A 24,209-nucleotide genomic window follows, 5' to 3' on the forward strand; every position below is an offset into this window, starting at 1 on the left:
AAGGGGCTCAACACAGCCTTGGGTAAAAGTGGTTTTGGTATATATGCCTTTAGGAAGATAAATTTATCATGAAAAAAAAAATCCTGAGTTAAAAAAGACCTCCAGATGGGCTTTTTCTTGATATAGTAAGTAAGTCCTTTATAGATCCGCTCCTTAGCATCCTAAATCTTGAGATGTCACGCTGCTCCTGGGGTTAGCCAGTTGCCTTAGGCTGAGTAGGCATGCAAGGATAAGATTAAACAAGTAATTCTATTTGGCTGCTGCACACACCATTGTTTAGCTAGAAAAATTAAATTCCTATTCAAGCCTCTCAGCGAGTTTAATAAATGCTTCCGGTGCATAGAACCGTGTGTGAGGCAGGAAGGAACAAAGCCATTCCCTGGGAGTGACACATTTATTACTCACTGAGTAATGCAAGCCTGGCACCTAGGATGCTGGTCAGGTAATGGGTGGACCTGGCAAACACGGATGAATAAGACCTCCCTGCAGCACACCTGTTCTTCTGTGACACAGCGTAGCTTGGAGGACAGGGCTCCCGTTTCAGCATTGGGCAGACCTAGGTTCAAATACCAGCTCTGTTGCTTTGAAACTCCTTACCTCCTATATGCTACTTGTTACTCTTTGCATCTCAGTCTTCTCAGCAGGTGCCATTTATGGAGAGCCTTTTGTGTGCTGGCAATGTCATTTGTCTGCTTTAAGCTTATTATTTTAAAACATACATAACATGAAATTTGCCATTTTAGCCATTTTTAAGTGTGCAAGTCAGTGGTATTAAGTACATTCACAATGCATCTGCTTTAATCTGATGTAACTCTATGAGGAAGGTATCATTACCCCCTTCCTTTCACAGATAAGGAAACTGAGGCTCTGAGAAGTTAAGTAATGATGATTCTTATAAGATTCTTGGAGCTAAATATGAGGAAGCTATTATTATGATTTTCCTTTCAGGACACAGGTCAGAAGACACTATTTAGACAATTAGAGAGGGAAAGAAGAGTGGAAGTTCTAGATTCCTTAATTTTACTTTTTGTTTTTAATTTAAAGAATACCTTATTAGTTTCTGTAATCAAACCCATGTAGATAAGACCTTTCATATTTAATACAGTGCCTTACCCCTGTACAAATGGAAAAAATTGTTTAACATTTCTAAACCAATATGGCTGTTAATTTCTGTACAATGCCAACCCAACATGGTACAACTGGGATAATTTTCCAAAGTTGACAGCACAGCTAAAATTTCCAAAAATTCAAATTATATATGTATGTGTGTGTGTGTGTGTGTGTATGTATGTATGTATGTATGTATGTATGTATTTATTTATTTATATAAAAAGACCAATAGCAGTATGTTATGCATCAAGAGCAGCAACAGCTTTGCCAGGTTCTGCAGTCATCTGAACACAATTATAGACATCCAGCACACTCCATTAAAAAAAAAAAAGGTAAAAATCAAAACCTCAGAAAACAGCAAAGTTCTGTTACTGGTGTGGTACCTGGCACCATTTTTTTTATTAGCTTCTCAATCATCATATGGAAAGAAAACATTCCAGACTAACGTCATTATAAACAGATCTGATAAAGCACAGTCACTACTACGTATCATAAAGCAGGTACAAGATATTTTACATTCAAAGAGGTATGATACAGTACTGTTAGTTTCCTTAATTTTTCTGACGCATTAGCAAAAGTGCCAGCCTCAGCCAATGGAAGGAGTGAAAACAGGCAGCACCTGGGCAGATGGGCGTTCAGGCCCTAGCTTTGGTGCCGACCTCTAGGGCTGACCCACTCCAACCATAGCCCCGGGAAGGGGGGGTGAGGAAGGAAATGAGTTAAGTCTGTCTTCAGACGCGTCTGTATTGACTCTGTCAGTTTCTTGCTGCTTGGAGATAGATGGCTCATAACCCAGCTGGGCACAGCACATTATGTCCCCGTCTCGGGGCTCCTAAATCATTTTGAAATTTTAAATTCCCCAATCAATATTTTATGGCGAGCACGAGATAGTGATTAGGCCCACTTCTCTCCAGGGCGTGTACTCGCACACGGGGACCTGGTGGAGGTGAATGGCTGGAGAGGTTGGCCCTGCCTGGGGAGGACCGTAGGCTGGGTTCTCACAAGTGTGGTCATCTAGGCAGGCCAGGACCAGAGGGGGCCCTTGCAAGTCAGATGTTCCCAGGGTCCACCTTTAAAGGGGAAGAAACCTGAGGACAAGAGATGGTGAGGTTGATCAGCTCCTAGCAAAACTGAGACCAGAACTCAGGTCTTCTGACTTCTAGCCCAAAGCTCTTTCTGAAAGCATGCCTAGCACAGTGCCTATTACATAGCAGATACTCAGCAAATATTTGTTCAGTGTTAAACAAATGTTAAAACTCACAAAGAGCCAAAGTTTGGGCCAAATAAGGTTTTGTACTTATTAAGCACTTACTAAGTGTCAGGCTCTGTTCTAAGTTCTATACTTGTAAAATATCAGTGTTTACTTACCATCCCATGAAGCAGGGACTATCACTTTCCTCATTCTACATACAGCAAAACTGAGGCTCTGAGAGGTAAGTGGCTTGCCCAAGGTCACACGGCTGGTAAGTAAGAAGGAACCTGCATTGAAAGCCAGGCATTCGGGCTCTAGACCCTGTGCCTTAGCCACTGTGCTATGCTGGTGCCCCACATAGATAGGGTTTACTGTTTCCCAGTTGTGTTTAGACCCATATCCAATACACATCTGTGTTTCATCACATGGAAAAGACAGAAAAAAGAAAAAAAAAAGGACTTTGGTTTTGTAACCAGCTAGTGGCTCAGAAGTTAAGCAATCATCTTTCAAATCCGAGACCTTCAGAGATGCTGAAAGTGAGGGCCAGACTTGAGAATGTTTAGAGGAGGCAGTAGCTGGATGGGAGGACAGGACCTGGCTCCCCGAGGCTTATAGCGGGCAGTAGGTGCTTGACAAAGAAATTTTTGATGAGTCTGGCAATCAGCAGGCCTGTTTAAGAGCTGCAAAGAAGAAAGAAAAAAAAAATCCTCACCTGTTACACTGGCTCACAAAGCCTTCCTCACTGGATCTGATCCCTTCCTGACTTTTTCTCCTTCCCTTCCTCTTGTCACTCACCCCAACTCACTGTGTTGCAGGTTCCTGCATAGGCCCTGCCTCACCATCAGTTATACCTTTGCCCTGAAATGCTTGTCCAAATGGTTGTCCCATGGCTGGCTCCTTCCTGTGTTGTAGATTTCAGTCGAAAATACCACCGGTGCAGAGAGGCCTTCCCCTGCTCACCCAGTCAAAACTGCCCATTAGGCCAGAAGCTCCTTGAGAGCAGGATCCTTCATGCTGATGTCTAGGACAGCACCTGACACGTGGCAGGTGATGAGTAAATATCAACTAAATGAAAGAATGGTAAATCCTTAGAAGGAGGCCCCTCAGATGTCAGGCAGAGCACACCGAAAGTAGGAGAGTGGAGTAGGATGGGAAAACATAAAATAATTTCATGTCTGTGAATGACCATCTCCTGGGTCGGGGATCTCACCCTCCACCTCCCAGGGAAGTTCATGCTACTTTCTGATGGTTGCAAAGTTCTCCCTTATTTGGGCATGAAACCTGACTCTGTTGCTTCTACCCATTCACTGGTCTTGATTCAAATCCTGGGGCCCCTGAAAGCTGTGCTCCATCCGCAGAAATCTCCTGAGACACAGAGAGCCCTGCCGTGCTGGGCAGTCTGTGCAGGTCAGGAACCAGAGGGAATAACTGTCAGGTCTGAGCTGCAGGGATTTTATGATACACCATGTACAGTTTTAGCTGTCAGAAGTAGCTTGCCATGAAGAACCTAGTGGCAAGACGGGAGTAAAGACACAGACCTACTAGAAAATGGACTTGAGGATATGGGGAGGGGGTGGGGTGAGATGTGACAGGGTAAGAGAGTGTCACGGACATATATACACTACCAAATGTAAAATAGATAGCTAGTGGGAAGCAGCCACATAGCACAGGGAGATCAGCTCGGTGCTTTGTGACCACCTAGAGGGGTGGGATGGGGAGGGTGGGAGGGAGGGAGATGCAAGAGGGAAGAGATATGGGAACATATTGTATGTCTATAACTGATTCACTTTGTTATAAAGCAGAAGCTAACACACCATTGTAAGGCAATTATACTTCAATAAAGATGTTTAAAAAAAAAAAGAAGTAGCTTGCTTTTCCAAGAGAACATGCAGGGAATTCTGGGTCAACGTTCTTGAGTCCTCCGAGAGCAGTAGGAGGTTTTGCCAAGAGCTGGGAAGGAAAGCCGAGAACTTGGCTGTTTCCCTTTTAAAGAGTCCTGTTACAAATGCAGGGAATAATCATGCTCTCGTCCACTTCCATGTTGTTTGATACATTGCAAAGCCCTTTTGGGCATATTATAGAATGTTCTCATCAATCTTACAAGATATCTGAGACAGGTATCACTGCCTCTGGAGAAGGAGGGACTTGCCTAAGACACTCTGCCTGACTTCAGGTCTATCTGGGATTACAGTGTTGTGCTTCTCAAAACTAAGCATGTGTAAAAGTCACTTGGAAAGTTTGCTAAAACACAGATTCCCAGAGATTCTGATTCCATAGTCCTAGGGTGGGGCCTGGGTCTAACAAGCACCCAGGTGATGTTGATGCTGGGCAGCATTGGTCCAGATAACTCCACCCTGCCCGGGTGGCTGCGAGTGGCTTCACACCACTGTCTCTCTCTGAGCTCCGGTAAATAACAGGTAACAGTGGAAAGCATGTTGCATACAGTATCTCATGTGATCTCACAATGACCCATGAGATAACTATGTTTATCGTTCCCATTTTGTAGATGAGAAACTGAACATTCAGAGCGGTCAAGTAACTTGCCCAAAGTCCCTCATTTGGTAAGTGGCCGAGTTTGAGTTTTGTTGGACTTCAGAGCAATGGACTTAACCACAATGCCATGCTCCTTCTTGGAAGTGGGAGGGGTTTCTGGCTAACTGGGTCTTCTGTCCTCATTGGGAGAAGGGTCCTGCTTCCCACTGGGCACTAAGATGAAAGCTGAGGCGCCTTGAGTTGAGAAAAGAGCCCAACTTCTTTCCAAGGGTCAGAGCTATCATGACAGCTAGGTGCTCTCTACACTACCCTAGTTTATAAGGCATCAGATCCCACCCACAGGATCACTTTATACTTCTGCTAAGATCCAAATGCCATTGTCCAGGGCGAAGCAACCCTGGGCAAGATTGCCAAGCAGGTCTGTTGTGGGAACCTCCAACCCTGCACGTTCCTCCTTGCATGCTCCTTCCTGCTCTCCCCAGTAGCATTTTGGAGCTTTCCTGCTTTTTGATCTTTAAATAGAATAAGAGCTATTAAATTCTCAGAATGGAAAGGTTAGCAACTTCATGAATAACCCCTCCCACAGGTCTTTGCATTTTAAAGAGGATTGAGAGAGAAAAACAATGATTAACCAATAGAATTCATTTCTAAATGTTGCATTTCTGACATCACAATGGGTAGGCAGGACTGATGATTTGGGACAGGGGTCTTCCTCTCTTTCCTCCCTGTACATGGCCTTCATGGCACCAAGCACAGCTGCTGGCCCATAATTATAGTGGGGTTGCCTGTTTCATGACTGCTTTCCCACTGGACTATAAGCTCCATAAGGAATAGAGATTTCCTCTGCTTTGCTCTCATCGTTGCTCAAAACCAACACCACACCTCAGATATGCTAAATGTGATGTTGTTTTTCTGTAACTGTCATTAGCCATCATTTTTTTGCTATTGTGGAAAGACTTATTCTTGGCAATTAAATGTAGCTTAGTCAAATTCTGGCTCAATATGTACCCTCTTTTCACTAATTACTCAGACAGTGAGAACTCAGGTATTTTAATATTCAAAATTTATACCAGGACCATTGTTCCTTATCAAGTGTGCTTCTCTCATCTCTTACCTAGGACGGTGCAGGAATCATGGAATCATGACAGCAAGAGGTGGGAAGGTTCCCATGTGATTTGTGTTCTGGCTTCTGGTCCTGGCTGGCCTGTGGGATAGAGTAGTCAGTCCTACCTGGTTTGGGGACATGTTCTCACTGAACTGGTTGCCTCAGTGTCTGTAGCTGGTGTAATGTGTGGTTTGTCTTCCTGGTTCAGTCCAAGTGACCCTGCTCACTGCCTAACCAATTCGTGTCTTGACTCAGTTATTGCTAACCACAACGATCTTCTGAAATTTCCAGGGTTGAAATGTCTGTGTGTGTGCGTGTGTGTGTGTGTGTGTGTGCGTGCGTGCATGTGTGTGTGTGTGTGTGTGCGTGCGCGCATGTGTGTTTGTATGTGTGTGTGCTGAGGGATGATACATCCCCTCTGATGGGGCCCCTTCTTCCCACTTGGGATTCTGGAAGCCACCCCCTGGAGGGGTACACTGGAAGGGACAGGCTGGGTCCTCTCAGGACACTCACATGTAATTTAACTTTCTTGATTTCCTTCTCTGTGATATTCCTAGAGCTTCTCCTATCCAGTAGAGGAAAACTGTTTCATTTCATCTTTTCTATCTTGCCTACTCTAAGGAGTCCAGAAAGACTTTTTCACTTTCTCAAGTGCCTGGTTCTTGCACTGGAAAACCAGGACTTTCAAGATTATTGTCTTTTCTGTGAATTTAAAAAAGTTAAAATAGAATGTCAAAGACTTTTTCTTCTAGGAAAACTTAATTCCTTGTTTTCTCTTCCATTCCACCCCACCCCACCCCACCCCAAAGCCGTGGATAACTCAGGCTCTGAGAGTAGAGGGCTGGTGGGCAACACAAGCTACCAAATTACCGGGAGTGAGAAATACATAGAATAATATTTAAAAATACTATTCTGTTTAACTTTTTTTTTCTGTTTTTAAAATTTATTTATTTAATTTATTTATATTTGACTGTGTTGGGCCTTCATTGCGGTGTGCGAGTTTCTCATTGTGGTGGCTTCTCTTGTTGCAGAGCACGGGCTCTAGGTGTGAGGGCTTCAGTAGTTGTGGCTTGTGGGCTCTAGAGAGCAGGCTCAGTAGTTGTGTTGCACGGGCTTAGTTGCTCTGCAGCATGTGGGATCTTCTTGGACCAGGGATCAAACCCATGTCCCCTCCATTGGCAGGCAGATTCTTAACCACTGTGCCACCAGGGAAGTCCTAAAAATTCTATTCTGTTTGACGGTAAACACAAGTGTTTATGGAATAGACAATGGTAGCATTGACTCAGAGTAAATTCTGGACTAACATTAAGGCTCATTTTGAGGTTCTTAGAGCCTTGCAATGTTGTATAAATGAGGGCCGATTGGAGACTCTAAGATACCACACACTAGGGATAGCCCAGAGTAATGTGGTGATGATTACGACAAGAGCACTTCATTTACAAGTATTTTTCCTACAGACTATTTTATAATTCATCCTTTATTTTATTAAGCAATATATTGTGTGAGGCGTAGTGCTAGGACATGTTCTTCTGCGAGGAGACAAAATTTATAAAATTGGCAGTGTTTATGAATTTCCCTCTTTCTCCAGCCATTATTTGTTGAGAAAGAGTTTACGTTAATCTGTATCACAAAGTGCTGAGAAAGAGGGCATGACGATTTGGAGGAAAAAAGTTTCTCCCCCTTCCTCCTCTCCTTCCTCTCCCCTCCCCTCCTCCTCCCTTCTCTCCCCTCCTCTTTCCTTCCATTCCTTCCTCCTCCTCTCTCTTCTCCCTCCTCTGCTCCTCTTCCCCTCCCTTCCCTTCCCTCCCCTTCCCCGTCCTTACATCCTCTCCCCTTCCCAGGCACTCTCATCAGAGCTCTGGGTTTCTTTCCTTGGTGACTAGTCAGAGGTGATGACTCCCAAGGTCTGGATTCAGGCTTGGGAGAGCCAAGAGCCTATACTTGGATTCCAAGTCTGAGTTTCATGCTCACTTAGCTCTATCTGAGTTATGAGACTGACTAGGGCCTGGGACCCTTTGCTGCAGTGCCTGCACCTGAACGAACATCTCCTTGAGCAACAAAATACAAAGAAACTATAGGGGACTAAAAGTAACTGCATGCATATGCAGTTGGGGCAAATTATGGACAACAAGATAGAAAAAGACCAAAAAAGCCCAACTTCCACTTCTGAAGAGCTGGGAGCAAAAACAGGGTCCAGGAGCAAAAGCAGGGTACTTTGCATGCCCCCTGCACTCAACACCACCAAAGAGGTGGGCAAACCACTTAAGCTACCCCTCCAGCCCGACCCCTGGTCCCGCCTCTACCCTCACCCCATATAAGGAACCAATGCATCCCCCACTTGGGGAGTGAGCAAGGGAACCTGTTACTTGTTCTCCTGCTGCAGCAGGGGGCCCAATAAACCATTGCCTGAATTTCTTGTCTGGCCTCTTATCAATTTCTATTGACTGGGGAAGGCCAAGAACCTAGGTCGGTATCAGCTCTACTGTGGTGGGATCGAGCACTGGCCCGGCTAACAGTAGTGGTTCCTCACGTCCCAGTGCATCATTATTTCTCGCATGCCCAGCTTCCTCAGAATGTCCTGGATAAAGAGGGATTATTGTCAGGTTGGAATTTAGGTCTTTGTTTGTCAAGCACTGGGGATCACAGGTGATCACGACCGGGATCCAACCCTCAAGGAGGTCCCTGTGCAATGGTGGAGAGGGACAAATGCACAGGAAAGGACAGCATGGTAGGGTGAGTGCTACACTAGACATGTGTGCCAGGTGCTGTTGGAGCACATGGAGGTCATCTCATCCTGCCTGGCTGGGGAAGGCTGCCTGGAGAGGGACACCTAAGCTAAGAAGGCGAGAACACTGACAGAGGCAGGGGAGTAAGCAGCTGTGCTGGCTTGTGGAGTAATCTGATGAGGATGCTGGATCTAGGCAAGGTGAACAGAATGGACAGTGGGATTCCAGGTAGAGACAGAGGATAACTAGGGCCCATGATCGGGAAGGAGAATCAGGAATAGGTGGAATTGTGGGCATCTCCTCTCTTCTCGGGGGTGAGAACTGGAGCTGGGAATGGGAGTGATGCCAGGGTTGGGGAGGAGAGATGGGGGCAGAGGGCCAAATACCAAGCCTGGGAATACCCCAGTCTCAGGGCTGAAAAGACAGAGGAGCTAGAGAAGAAGATAGCCAGCAGGTAAATCCTAGCAACAAGATCAGAGCATCACCAAGCCCTGAGTCCCCTTGGGGTCCAGCAAAATAGTACGCAGTCCTCACCCCTTTGTGTTGCTGGCATTACAGGTGGTGTTCATCACAGCTACATCTTTCGAGAGATTACCAAGCAGCAGGCACTATGCTACGTTCTAATGTATATTATCTTCTGGATTTCTTAGAATTCTGTGTGGCATTAGTTTTTCCATTTTATAGATGAGGAAACAGGGTCAGAGAGGTTAAGTGACTTTCTCAAGGCCCCTGTGTCACACAAGCTGGGTCAGAGCCAGAATTGGAATCTAGACTTTTAAACTCTATGGTAAACACTGTTATTATCATCCAAAAGGGCTATTAGAAGTGCAGCACCAGCATTTCCTGGGAGCTTGTAGAAATGCAGAGTCTCAGGCACCATCCCAGATTTGCTGAATCAGAGTCTGCATTTTAATGAGTGAATTATCCATGCATTAAAGTTGAGAAGCTCTGCTATAAATTATGTTCACTCATCCCCTAGCTTCTGACCTTGTGTCAGGGGTCCGCTCTGCCCTTGATTCTTTGCCTCTTGTCCTCTTCTCCATACCTTCTGTCCCAGGAAGATGTGAGCTTGGTGTTGTTTGGTTTACCTGGTGGACCTGCTTTGCTCTGTGATGGCAAGAGTTTTGCATTGCACTTCAGTGCGTCACTGCATGTTTCTCAATGGGATGGTTTCTTAAGGGAGTGTACGCATGAAGGAGAGGCAGCTTTTCCTTGATGACGTTCTGTGCCTGAAGATCTGGCTCTGGGCCTCGAATGTATTGCTCCCCAACTGTGCCGATCAGATCACTGTGATCCTGTTATTCTCTCTGAGCACACACAGAGCCGTTGAAGTTTGAACATCTCCCCACCTGGCACTTCAGTCTGCCCATCCCTCCAGGGAGGTCATCCCTCACCTTGTGTGGATGTTCCCCATCATCTGCTTACAGAAGAGAAAGGAACTCAATAGCTGTTGGCTGCTGTGCCCAGTTGCTGATTGACATGAAGCAACATTATAACAGTTACTTTCAATTTGGTACCCTCTATATGCCAGGCATTATGCTAGGTTTTATGATTTCCATTTTACAGATGGTGAAATGAATTCTTAGAAACATTAGGTGACATGCTGAAAGTCACATGGTTAGTAAGTGGCTGAGATGGGATACAAACCCATGTTCATCTGACTCTGAAGTTCATGCTTTTTCCACATCATCTCCTTTTTAGACATACTTCTCTTGAGAGGCTTATGGTTCCCAATTTCTCTTAGTCAAAGGGACAGATGCTCATAATTTTGAATCTTTGCAGACCTCTGGTGCAGTGGCTCTTAATTTTTAGTGCACATCAGAATCAGCAGGTGGGCTGGTTAAAACACTGATTCAGCTGTTATGGGGTGGGGCTAGAGCATTTGCACTTCTCACAAGTTTCCAGATGCTGCTGCTGCTGCTGCTTTGAGTAGTTCTCAAAGTTTGCAGGCGACACTTTGAGAACTACTGCCCTAGTGGACTGGGGAAGCAGAGAAGTGTGGGAAACAAAGGACCCATTGTTCCCATCTTCTCTGCCCTGTGGCTGCCGGCTGGTCAATGCTGCTGTAACGCCTGTGGCTTGCTTATTGCTTCCTGAACATTATTTCACAGGAGAGCAGAAGCCTGGTTATTTGCATCTGTTTCAGTTCAGTGTCTCCTCTTATCCGGGTAGTGTGTGGGCTGGTCCACTGCCCTAAATTCATGAGGGTCACCTGCTAACAAGCTGAGGATTTAAAAAGCATACAGTAACATAAGTAAAGGCCTGGAAACTGAAAGCATGGACATTTCCCAGGAACAGGTAATCCAGTTCAGAGAATAAAAATGCCCTGGCTCATCCACCCAACTAGATGGTTCCTCTAAAATTTGTGAGATTTGCAAAAATGGAATTCATCATTTGCCTTTCCCTAGAGTTCTTTCCTTATTGTGCATAGCCAAGCTTCCAAACAGGGTCAGCTTTGAATTTCCATCATGGGACATCAAGCATGTTTGGGAGAACACTAGGGGTCTATCTACATGGAAACCCTATAGGCATTCTGGCAGTGAGAGGCATGGTGTACAGAGCATCGGGGCTAAGAGCGTGAGGCAGTGGAGTTAGATAGAGCTGGTAGTGAATGCTGGCTCTGCCATTTAACAGCTGAGGGTCCATGAGCGTATTACTTAACCTGTCTGAGTCTCATTGTCTCCAGAATCAAGGCTGATATAAAAAATATTTAGCCAACAGATACGGCATGGGCATCAGCCAGTCAGAATGGATGGAGACCAAATCAGAAGCAACGCCATCTGTAAACAAGCCAGAACCAGGGTGGATGACTGACTTGCATCTTCAAATATGATGTGGGTTCCATCTGTGGTTTATCTCTGTGCAGTAAGGAGGGTGTGTGTGTGTGTGTGTGTGTGTGTGTGTGTGTGTGTGTACACACTCAGAGAACAGCAGGAAGCTTTCCTGAGAGTTAGGTTACCTACACTCTCTGGCTGTTTCAGGGTCAGGAGGGATACCTCTTTTGGAGGCCTGGACCATAGTCAATTTGGCCTGTCCTACCCCCTTCCCACCATCTGGTTGGTAGCCTGTGATGTGAATCCAAGAATGAGAGAGGGTCCCATTGGTTGATTCTTCTTATTCTGCTATTTTTGGGAAGAGGCAAGATCAGAAGCCTATTATTGCCTGAGATATGGAAAAGTACAAAAGACTGCATAAAGGCCTCTCTATCCAGACACAGTGGGGAGGACCTGAACAGTCCTTGCCCTGCCATACACCCATTGGCTGCTCTGGTTTACCTTTTCTGGGAAATAGGACCATGTACCTCATTGGCTTGAACTGAGAAGGAAGCGAGACAACAGGTATTAAACACTGGGCACACAGGAGGAGCTCGATAAAAGGAAGCTCTGTGTTGGACCATTGCTCTCCTAGGCTGTGCGCTTAATGCAGCAGGAGCGCTGAGGCTCAGGAGGGCACAGCCCACTGCCTGAGAGCCAGTGGAGCCAGGGGGCTTTACTGTGATGCTGTATGGACTGTGCTCATTGATATCTGAGCGGGTCCTTATGGGAAACTTGTACCAAGTACGAAGACAGATGAGCTATTTATTACGCAGGGCAAGTAAGTAAAAGGAAAGTACTGTTGAATTCTAACAAGCAGGGTGGAGGAGGACTTCCTGTTTGGGGCCTCATGAGAGTTTCAGGTTGGTAGCAGTACTGTAACCCCAGTGCAAAGCGTCTGGCCAGGTGCAGAGGCCAGGACTTGTCTGGCAGTGGGGTGTATGACTGGTTCAATGTCTGTGAGGATGAGGGAAGGTGTCCATGGGGTAGATGCACACCCCAATGTCATCCTCAAGGTCAGATGTGGTCCTTGACAGCTTTTGCAGGGGCACATGTCAGCCACGAGGGAGCAAGTGGGAGGAGTCGCTTCTCTGCTCCAGCTCTAGGGAAAACCAGGCTGCTACAGCCCCTGGAGGACCTGGGACGGGGCAGTGGACTGGCCACGGGGCAGATGGAGATGCAGATCCAGAGCCTTCCATTATCCGCATGCTCTTCTAGACTGCCGTTGCCCTGGAAACAACCACTGACTACGTCCCCATCTTTGGACATTACACCCTGTGTCTTCCCTCAGTTCTCTTGGCCACTATAGTCCTTACCTTACTCTTGGATTATTTTTCAAGTTGGCCACTCCCTCCTCCCTGAAATTCTTTTGTCTCTTGAATAATGTGATGTGCTCTGTTGATTATCCTTGTACCTCCAACACCTCTCCTTTGAAGTCTCTTTCCTCCACCTGCATCTTTGTTTTTGGGGCCCACTTTTATTCTCTCTCCAGGTAACTGCATCCTCACTCAAGAATTCAATAGCCCCTGTGCATGAGCCCAAAATCTCTATCCCCTGCTAGGAACTCTTTCTTCAATATTTGGATACCCTCTGTATGTTTCCTCTTGGGTTCCTGCCTGGATTACTGCACTGACCTCCCAACTTGGGGGCAGCTCCAGGCTTACTCTCCTCCAATCCGCATTCCTCCTGCTGCCCAAGTGGTTTTTTTCCCTAAATTACCCGTTAGAGCATATTCCTGGACAGCTTCAGTGACTCACCAATACCCACAAGAAAACTGCCAAGTAGGTTTAAAAGAACCGTGATGTTTGGGGTCTGCTCCCTTGCCAGCCTCCTTTCTTGTTACTCCCCCAGTTCTCATCCTCTGGCCTACTGGAACTTGTGGCAATTTCTCAAATACAGCGTGTGCCTCTACGTCTCTGTGTCTTAAGACCTGCTGTTATCTTTTTCTGGAATGTTCTAGAAAATGTTCCAGTCTATCTGCCGGTGACTTCTTTGTCTTTTCAGACTTGGCTTCCTCTGTGAAGTGGTACCTGACACCCAGGGCTGGCTTCATGGACGTGTCATCTGTGCAGTCACACAGGGCCCCATGCTCAGAAGGCCCCTGCATTTGGTTTAATGCTCTGTTGTCACCATCTTAGAATTCTAAAGAGTTTTAAAATAAGGGACCCGGCATTTTTATTTTGCATTGAGGTCCATAAATTGTGGACCTGGTCCTGATGCCACCTCCACAGCAACATCCACACAGCACAGTCATGACACTTATTAGGTTGTGTTGCAGTTGTTATGATCTGTCTGCCTCACCCACTGGCCTGTAGTGTCCTTGAGGGCAGGGGCTGTGTCCCGTTCATCTCTATTCCCCAGCACCCAGGGCAAAGAATGACACACAGTAGGGGCTCAGTAAATGCTTGCTGACAGAACTGATTCAGGGCTGTGAGTCTCTTTTCCTTAGTCTGGGAGAACTGCCTTTCCCTTTTAAAAAATTCCCCATGTGAAAAGCAGGCACCAGAAACGGTGAGCTCCAGTTTTCATTAATATTATCATTTTTTAACTTGGCTTTACGACCTAGCCTAAAACTCCATTTACTCTCGGGGCCTCAGCTGACTTATCTATGAAATGAATGGCACCACCAAACTTCAACACACGAGGGGCTTTAGGGCTGTAACTCTCTGAGCCCCTCCACCTCCATCTCCCTCTCTCTGTTCTGGGTCTCTTCTTCGGGACACTTAATAATCCTCATCCTTTACACTCTCTCTTTTTGTTTTTTAACTCATCTTCTCTCTCACTTCACCTCTTTTGTTTTTCATCAGGAAAGGCAAGGCCAGGCTCTTCACTCAGCAAAAGCAGTATTTGTTGACATATGGAGAAAAAAAAAAAATGAAGAGAAAAGTCAAAGACCCTTCAAAATCTTGCTGTTTGAATGTTTAAAGACTATGAATGCTAGAAATGTTGACAGGTCCTGTGCCAGGCTTCATTCTGATCCCTAGGCCCATTATTTACTCTCTAAAAACAAAAGTAGCTCACTTCAAGGGTCCTTGTGCAGAATAGATTTGCTGTTCAACTTTTCTTCCTGTCCCTCACCCCCTGCCTCCACAGCTGCCTGACTGCTTTGCTGCCATGGTTCTCAGACTGTTCTTCCCCAGGGTGCCCCGGGGGTGGGGTAGGTGGGGGGAGATTGAGTTGGGAAAAGGACAAAGGCAGAGAACCAGGTAGTTGGGGCTCTAGAACCCCTCTCTCAATTCTACCACTTTTACTGCTTTTCTATTTGGTGGTTCTGTGTAAGATTTCACTGGAAAATGAGGTTGCAATGCTTTAAAAAAAATGCATGAAAGCCTCTGTCTTACCTTCACACCTTACCTTCACACCTTACCTTACCTTCTCTCCCTGGCCACAGGCTGGGTTTTGTCTGGCAGTCAAACTCCTTGGCAAAGGCTAGGAAAGGGCGGTTGATAACATTGCCATAGATGTTAAATGACTGTGGAACCCACCTCTGCACCTGAGGGTCTGGACCCTTGCTAAGAGACCATGCACAGCAGGACTGGGGGCAGGGGAGCTCCGCTGGCTCTGAACACACCTGCCTTCTGACCCCCAGACCCAATAGTATTTTAATTTTTTCCTAGAGGGCCTTCTGGTCAGCCCAGCCATGGAACACTATGGAACAGAGGCGGGCACAGGATGGAACAGAGGAGGGCACTGGGTTGGAGTCCCAGCTCTGCTGCTTAGCTCACTCTGAAGCAACTCAATGTGCCTGGTGCTATGCTAGACCCTGTGGTGCAAAAAGGAATTTGCATTCTAATTGAGGAGAAAAAAATCCAACTTCTTTGGGTGGTAGGAGAGTTTTCTTAGTCTCTTCACCTTGACCCACACTCCACCCCCAAAACAAGCCAGAGAGAAACGCAAAAACTGAAGAGGAGAAACTGGGCACAGTATCTTTCACTGTGCAGGAAGTTTGGGAGGGGACTAAGGCATTTGGCAGAGTAATTAGTTCAAAATTACATTAACAGGAAAAATATATGTCTCTTCAGGAGCCCTGGTGATGGGTTTTGGCAGGAAACGAAACCTTGCAGTTTGAGGTGTGTCTGGTATGTTTAGATACATATTTGGGGAAAGGGCAAACTGCAGACTGGAATGGTGGACCCTGAAGACCTTCCTCCCCTACATGGACCCAGAGCCCCCAAACACATGCTCAGCAGCAGAAACTGGGGGCAGAGTAGACCCATCTTTGACTCATGAGAGAGAACAGAGCCAGAGCAATTGACGAGCTGCCCAGGAGGACTTGGGGCCACATGAGCATGGGTAGGCGGGTGGGTTCTGATTGGGTGGGAGGAGAGTAAGGAAAGAGTGGGACTTCAGGAAGGAGTTAAAAGAGACAAGGACTGAGGGAAAAGGAAGGAAAAGCAGCTTAGGGAAAGAGGGCTTGGGCCCATGGAAGACCCCTCTGGGTTCCAGGGAGTGTCCACATGCAGGTTTATGGAAGTTCAACCTCAGAGAAGGGAGAGTATCTCAAGGTGGCCAGGATGCTTAGGGAACAGGCAGGATTCGAGTTGAAGGACCAGATTTTCATAGATAAGTTGGGGGGATCCGTGAGGACACTTCAGGTGCAAGGCTGTATAGCTAATACGGCCTGTTTTGGTCCTAACCTCCCCTGCATCCTCCTGTCTCCTATGCACTCCAGCCACCAAAAAACAAAACAAAATAAAACAAAACAAGGCTGTGGAGACCATGCTTGTTATAGGGACTTGGCAGGGGCCGTTGTCCCCTCTCCTCGCCAAAAAGGCTGGAGCATTTACTCAGGTCTGGGACTGGCCTTTCCTGGGGTCTGGAGGAAACTCAGACAGGCCTCTCCCTGCCTTAGAAGTCTACGCAGAGGAAGGCGAATTTCACATTTCCAATTATGACACAATCTGCTCAGTGTGGAAGTGGGAGCCTGTTGACTTTAACAGCCCAGCTGTTCCCACCTCCCGGTAGGCAGTGAAAATATCTTCCGAGCAGAGGGGCGAACAGTCTGAAGTTCTGATGGGAGTCCTCCCAGATGCCACAGAAGAGCAGTTTGGTACCTTAACGTGGCCCTGGGGGCCTCTGTGCTCCTGTCCCGCGCGATGAGGATGGGACTACTAGGCCTGGCTGTGCTGGGAGCTATTTCCTAAATGTCACTATTCTCTGATACGAGTAAGTCCCATATTTCTTACGATTTCTTGAGGCCTGTATTACAGAGGTGTCATTTCTTTGGGCTTCCCACTGTCCTCCTTCCCTTACCCCTTCTCCCTGTCTTACCCTCCCTATGAGGAGGTGGAAGGAAGACCCCTTATTTCTTTCTGATCATCTCAGACTATGCCCTGCCCGCTTTCCCCAACACTCATTCTTTTCCCTGTCTTCCTCTGATTCCCTGGAAGGGGCAAGCTCTCTCACCGCCAGGGTTTTTCAGATGGGGGTCTTGGGTTTCTAACTTCTAATTGCCTTTTAATGCCTCACCTTCTTCTATCCGCCTTTTGAAACCCATTACTTGTTTCCAGCCTTGTAGAAGAGGCTGTCTCACAAAATTAATTGTGAAGCAATGGAAAATGTAAATGTAATAGAAAACATGATTAATCCCTCTTCTAAGACTAAAGTACAGTTAAAAATGGTTTATTTGTTTTCAGCTCAATCCTCTCTCTGATTAACAGCTGAGCTGGTTCAGCTGCTTGGGCTTCCTGGTAAGGGTCAGTATGAACCCTTCCACCTTTGTTCACATTTGAGGTTTTACTGTAAAGCAGTGAGTGTGATTTTTTTACATAAATATACCAGAATTTTGTGAAATGAAGACTATCCTCTTCAAAGTTATCAACTTGTAAGTACTTTACACATACCATTCGTGTGTTTAGAATTGGTGATGCAAAGGTTTTCATCAAAATTTCATCTGGGTCTGTTCATAAAAAATTGACATATGTCAGAAAGTACAATATTTCAGCATCTAAGTTATGTTTGCAAGATAGCTTCTTATACATGGAAGTGGCTTAAAAAGTCTTTGTCAGATCATGGGATCCAATTTTTAGTTTCAGAAAGTATCAACACAGGAACCATACCCTCATACCCAGGGTGCTGCCTTTGTGTAAAAACATTGGTCAAACTTCAGGATCAGTTTATATGTCACACAAGAAAACCACATTCATCTCTCCACTGTGTCACCCTCATATTGACCCAAAGGGTTTCTGCCTGCTTTACTCCAATGACTTTTGACTGTCTAACCTTCGGATATGAAACTTGCCTATAGCTGAAGGTATTGAAAGAATAGCTACAGGCTCTGAATAGGATTCTTAGAGAGGAACTCAAAAATGTTCTAACAATTGTAGTATCAATAAAAAGACTCTGTCCCAGGGGTCCACTTTGAAGGAGATGGCTATTGGGTTGGGGCATAGGAGGTGTCTTTGCCTAACCTCATGTGCCTGTGTGGAGAGCTATCCTCTAGATTAGCACTACTAACTGATCCCTGCCTCCCCTACTCCTCCCAGGGAGCAAAGGGTAACTGAGTCTGATGGTGACTTAGGAAGAAGGACCAGTGAGTTAGGGAGCGGGACTCGGCATGGGGGGCTCAGCCCCTTCTGGGCTCTACTTTCAAGACCTGCCAGCCTGCAGATCTCTTGGCCCTGAAGTGAGAGGAATGCCCTGGAGGGGTCTGCATGGGGTGGGTCTGATTAACTTGGAGATAAAGTATTAGCAAGCCCTATTGGCCACAGATCTAAAACCTCATGGTCAATAACATTGGCAATATTTTGAATTCTATCTATAGGACTACGGTGTATCTCTCTCATTTGGTTTTAATCTCCAGGTGATGAAGAAAGAGGTGTTATTTATTAGTCCTTTAAAACACCATCAACTAGGTTCATTTAGCTCTATAAATTTCTGTTGTCTTTATGAGAGCAGCTCCTCTGCATCATAGTTATGTCTGACGTAGTAAAAATTTAGGAACCGCAAGAGAGGAAGTCTTCCTTGGCCCTATCCCTTTATTTTATTAACTTAAAAAATTTCTTCAGGAAATATGGAAGAAGAGGGAAATGCCCATTTCCTGACTGTAGAAGGGGTTGTAAGCTACTCTCCTTGCTCTTTATAAAAGAGGGCGATTTTTCACGATAGGTTATTTTTGGAATTGATGGAAATGAACAACTTTTGCTGTGATTCTTAGTTCCTCCTAGAGTATAATCTCCTACAGGGCAGGACTATGCTGTTCAACATGATCACACCTTCTTTGGCTGCTGGATGTATTACTAGTTCTCTTTGCCTCTTCCTGAGACTCAGGCGTGGTTGTTGGAGAACATTAGGTGGAGGTATTCTGGAGAGAGGCCAAAGGGTCTTCACCCCTGATGACCAGTGTCACAGCTGAACTCTAGGAGGATACTCTTTTCTTCTTGGTCTCCTTGGGCCCTTCAGACCCAAGAGCAGGGAAGACTTACTTAGCTCACCTGTCCTTGGGGGCAAGGAGAACAGAAGCCTCTCCCGGGACAGATGTAGACCTTCCCCAGCTGAGGTGTGTGTGTGTGTGTGTGTGTGTGTGTGTGTGTGTGTGTGTGTGTGTGTGTGGCATCCATGCACATCAAGCTCTACTAGCATCTGCAGTTCTGACCTGGACACTCTGAAGCTGGGCCTCCAGGCTTTCAGCAGGCCTCACGGTGGAGAAAGTCTCACCAGTTCTCCTACAGAGTCCCTGAGGCTTCCCCCGTATTCATCCTGGTGCCTCCAGGCTCCAGTAGCTCCTTTGCTCAGGAAATAGACATAAGATGGAGATGGAAGTGTGTGTGTGGGGGGGGCATAGTGTAATCAAACCACCAACTTTCCAGAATCCTCTTGAGTCCATCCTTGTCTGTCCCCAAGGAGCAAATACCATCACGGTTTGCAGCAATCACCTTGGAATCCCCAGGCAATTGACAGCTTGTTTGTCCCCATTGGAAAAAATATATATCAGGCTCTCCAGCAAGGGTTAATCTGACTGATGTGCAATACAATCTGACCCCTTCCTAGCCTGGGCCTAGTAACTTGGCCAGGTTTCCCTCTTGTCCTGGTGGTTGTGGGAATCCCTTCATACATAGTCCAATCTAATTTCTCTCTGGGCATTCTCTACCCGGTTCTGAACTTCTGGTTTCCTTGCCTCTTGTCCCTGTGGTCTCTGAACTTGGGTTTGAATCCCATTTTTCTGAGGCTTTGTTTTGGTTGCCCCTCTAGATCTTGCCTCTAGTAGGATGTGCCCTCTCTAGAACCTTACACCAGCCCTGGACCCTTGGCGGGGGATCTGGCTGGGGCTAGCTGTGGCCTCTCTGGGTGATGGAAATCAAATAGGTGCCTGATGTCAAATGTGACAGAACTCAAGGGGCTGACTTGGGGGAGTTTTGCTCTGAATAATAAGTGGTCCCTTCTTATTAACAGGCCTGGAGTTGCATGGTCACATCGTATGACATTTCCAGAATGGGTTTGGCAATAATGGTTTTTGGATACCCCAAAGCATCTCCAGTGTTTTTACAGCTTTCATGAAGTTCACATATACTTCTCAAAACAAAGTTGCTTTAACTTTTATTTTATTGAGAAGAGAACAATAAGCCAGAAAACAGGGTGAACAGGAAAAGAAGTGGGAGTGTTAAACAAATCAGAGACAACTTCTGTAAGATTCCTTTCTGTCCTACTGTCCTTATATCTGTGCATGTGAAAATTAGGCCAAAAGAGACTTATGTAGGGAAAAAGGATTTTAACAGTAAAGAAGACTTGCCTCTTGATGTTTTATTTTCTCCCTCCTCAAATACTAAAACCAGACCCATAAGTCTGGATGTTTAATTTCTGTTTCTAGGACACAGAAGGGAATCTAGGGTTTTTTAGAGCTATAAGAAAATGAGAAGTAATTTGAGTCAAACCTCTTGTTCTATACGGGAGGTAACTGAAGACCAAATCAGTGAGCTCAGCCAGCCGAGGCTGCACTGTCAGTTGGCAGCAGGTGTGGAACTCAACGCTAATCTCCTGACCGCCCAGCTAGTTCTCTGTCCACTTATGTCCCTTCGTGTCCAAAGGAGGGAAAGGAGGTCAGAGAAGTGGGAGAAATGGAGTCCCAACATCCTTGCTCTCAGCTGACACAAGGATGCTGAGTGGAAGACAAGAGAGAGGGCACACAAGGAATTAGTTAAAGTATGGCATGGTGATTTTAACTGTCAAGCTTAGGTCAGCTGGTTGAGAAAAATGCAGAACTCATATCTAGGTGTTCACTCGATTCCTCTAAATTTTGCAATAGAAGGTATGTAAGTCATGTGTTTAAAAGAGTATCCAAAAACCTCACAGAAGCAGTTATGGAATATTTTGTTTTACTGGCAGTGGGACAAAAAAAATAATTGGGCATTAAATCAAGGAAATGGGGAAAAGGGAGCTGCAAATCAAGGGAAATGGTGGAAAGTTAGGTCTTAGTGGAGAGAAATGTGTACATATGAACTGCCTGATGTTTCAGGGAAAGAAAGATAGTCCTGTAAATCTCCCCTTTAACCCTTTAAACTTGAGGACTGAGTCGTGCTTGCCTGTCAGTGTCTGGGGAGAAAACCACTCTTTGGGGGCAGGGTGGGGATTGGCTTCTGCCTGTCCCATGTTGTCAGAAATGGGGTGTGGTGATTTAGATGTGGCTCTTGTCTTTAACAGGAGTTTGAGATCCATGCTGTGATCAAATTCCTGGGAGTATCACAACCACTGCATTTCTCTTGCCTTTGACTGGGCGGAGGGTGACCTCAGCCTGTTGGCAGCTTAGAACCAGGGAGATGAGCTTCCAAAGCCCTTCGCTGGAGGGCACTAGGGCCCTGCTGATGTGCCACTTGGTTTCATTAACTCCCCCTGAAAGCATGCCTTATTATCTGTCTCCTATATACATCATTTCTATAAATTATAAATTAAAAAATAAATAATAAACACCTTTTTAATTACATATCCTCTCTTTTTTTTCTCTTGTCAATTAAAACAAACTTGCAAAGCTGCTTAACACAAAAAGGTTATGCAGCCAGAAACTCTTGTTAGATGCGGTACAAGCCGTTACACTGATTTTCCCATAGCTGAGAGGATTAATCACAGATAATCATCACAAAAGGATCACACCCATATAAATAATATAAAAATAGCAAAATGCCCAAAGTAGACTCACTGACAAAAGAAGAAAATCACTTAAACATGGATAGCTCTGACTTACCACTTGGGGGATGAAGGAGAGGCATCGGAGAGAAATTAATGCTTGCTTTCGAAAGAACCCAGCTCTGCTCCGTTTGATGAGGGATGTGGGACCAGGAAAGTGGTCGAGTGACTGGCCCTGGGGTGGAGGTAGCCTTTAGATCCCTGTCCTTGATGATTACTTATTTGTCGGAGAGCAGCCTTTAACGCATATTGTCTAAATGTGAATGAGGTCATTGAATCTTAGCAGAGACAGGTGTGCACAGCTGGGAGAAACGACTCAAAACTTCAACAGAGTTTGGGTTAGAGATGAGGAAGGACTTTTTTAGAGAAGGCCAATGCTGACTTGATGACTGAAGAAGGAATGAGGCTCTTGGCCTAGAAACTGTTAACATAAAGATCGGTTCTCTCAGGTCACTTACGCTGGGTTTGGGGTGGTCGGACGGACAAGATGGCATCTGGAACTTCCCCTCATCCTGGGTTCTGTTATGTCTTGTGTCATCCCAGGGAGGTGGTGGCACTTAACCCAAGACCACAACCAAGGTCACAACCAAAGAAACAGCTGTGAAATCCTGTCCTTGACCGGTGTTCTGTGGGCAGGATGTGGCAAGTGGAAACCCAGGTGGTAGTCTGTGATGGGACAGTCAGTGCGAGGAGGGTCAGCACGACGGGCCTGCAGGAGGGAGAGAAGGCAGGGTAGGACAGAGCCTGCTTATTGCCCACAGGGGGCACCAACACGTGTGACCTGGGTAGGCAATCTCCAGGGTGACAATCTCCGACACATGTGACCAGGGGAGCCAGCAGGAGACCTGAGAGGTTGGGGCCATATCTTAACCTCCATAAACACTAACGAATGGCTTCATTCACCCACATCCTTGGGCTGAGACCCCCTCTTGCTGTAGTTGCCTGCAAGCCTAGGACAGGGAGGTTAGTACATGCTCCACTTTATGGTTACCTTGTTTGGGCAGATGGAGACTCAATCTGCATCCCAGACCAGAGTCTCTTTTTCGTTTCTTTTTGAGTGGCTCACATGAGGAACAAGGGCGTATGGCACTGTGTTAGAAGAGGTATTCATCTTTCTACTACGACTTCGAGGTTTCATGAAGGGACTGCAGTTTGAAGCCAACTTCGAAGCAAAAAAGGCACTTGCTCTGGGAAGAAGGACTAGGATGGAAGAGACCACCACCATATGTGGAGAATGAAGGTATTGCTGTAATTGTGCCATCTTAGAACCAGGTGTTGGTGATGGGATGGGCAGGCTAAAGCTCATGGGTGCTGGTTTGATCTTGCTCTATCAATGTTTGAGGCTATCATTTGTACTTTCATTGTGTGGCATAAAATGAAATGGAGCCTGGGTGACATCTCATCAGGTTAAATATCCTGAGGTCTGAAATGCTTCTCTTCAGATTGTGGATGAGAATTGGGCTTCTATTCTGAACTGGTTCAGTATTTGAGTTTACAAGGCTTGTCCAATCAACATCTTTCATCGACACTTGAAAACTAAAATTTGAAAAGGAGAAGTCTTTGTTTCCATCCTGCCTGGCTGGTCTTCCAGCACCTGGATGAAGAGTTTCACTTGCAACCTGTGTTGGGATTTGTGGCTTCACTCATGGAGACTGAGCCCCAGGCTACATCCCTGGTGGTCACCCCAGGTGATCACCTGGTCCTCCAGGAAGCCGAGATGGGGCATCTCAAGCTGTTCTGTGTGTTGCTTTCTAGTGTAAACTTCAGGTGGTTCTTCCCTTCCTCCCTCTAATCTTCTGGTTTGCTTTGCTTTGCTTTGCTTTGGAATCATGTGGCTGTCAGTCCTGAAGATGGCAAGATGGGGCGTCTACAGGCTAATGAACAGCTGCGGGAAGATAATTAATGCTCCCCGACCTTCCTTGCAGCCTTTACCACTTTGCCACAGCACAGCCTGCAACATCTGTGCTTCCCAGCAACCGAGCTGTAAAACACCCTTCCCTGCTCTTCAGGAAACAATTGTCAGATGGGCCGGCACCCACAGTAAGGGCAAAGCTTACAAAATGCTGCAAAAGGTGAGCTGCTCTCTTCCCAAGACAAAGATGCTGAGTCTCTCCATGAGAGAGGAGTGATGAGAACTTTGGGATGTACCTGGTTCTGGTGTGGATGGGGAGGGAAGGTGGAGGTGGGGACAAGAGGACCAGTGAGGGAAGGGCTTCCAGTCCTTTCTTTCAGGGAAGGTCGCTGAACCTGCAAGCTTTTGAGCCCGTCCAGAACTGCTTTGTCAATCACCAGAGGAGAGGGCGGGGTCATCTGAGACTTCTCAGTGGTCTCATCCAGGGACAGCATTCAAAACAATGATTCGAACAGCACAGGCAACATGCAGAGCAGACACGGGTCATAAGCACTTGGTACAGAGCCGTTCTGGTGTGTACTTCCTGCATATCAGACCTGGTCTCATGTTCCATGATCCCTCTTCAACCTCAAACATAATAACACTTACTGAGTACTGATTTTATGCCAGAAATGGTTCTAGGAGATTTTGATAATTTTGCACATGATGAATAATGCCTTAACAATAATGTCAGTTTTTTTCCCCTGGTTTATGAATGTTAATTTGCATGTGTATGACTTGAGCCCCACCTACATTTGCAAGA

Source organism: Balaenoptera borealis, assembly GCF_965194805.1.
Source record: "Balaenoptera borealis genome assembly, chromosome: 1".
NCBI classification, from domain to species: Eukaryota; Metazoa; Chordata; class Mammalia; order Artiodactyla; family Balaenopteridae; genus Balaenoptera; species Balaenoptera borealis.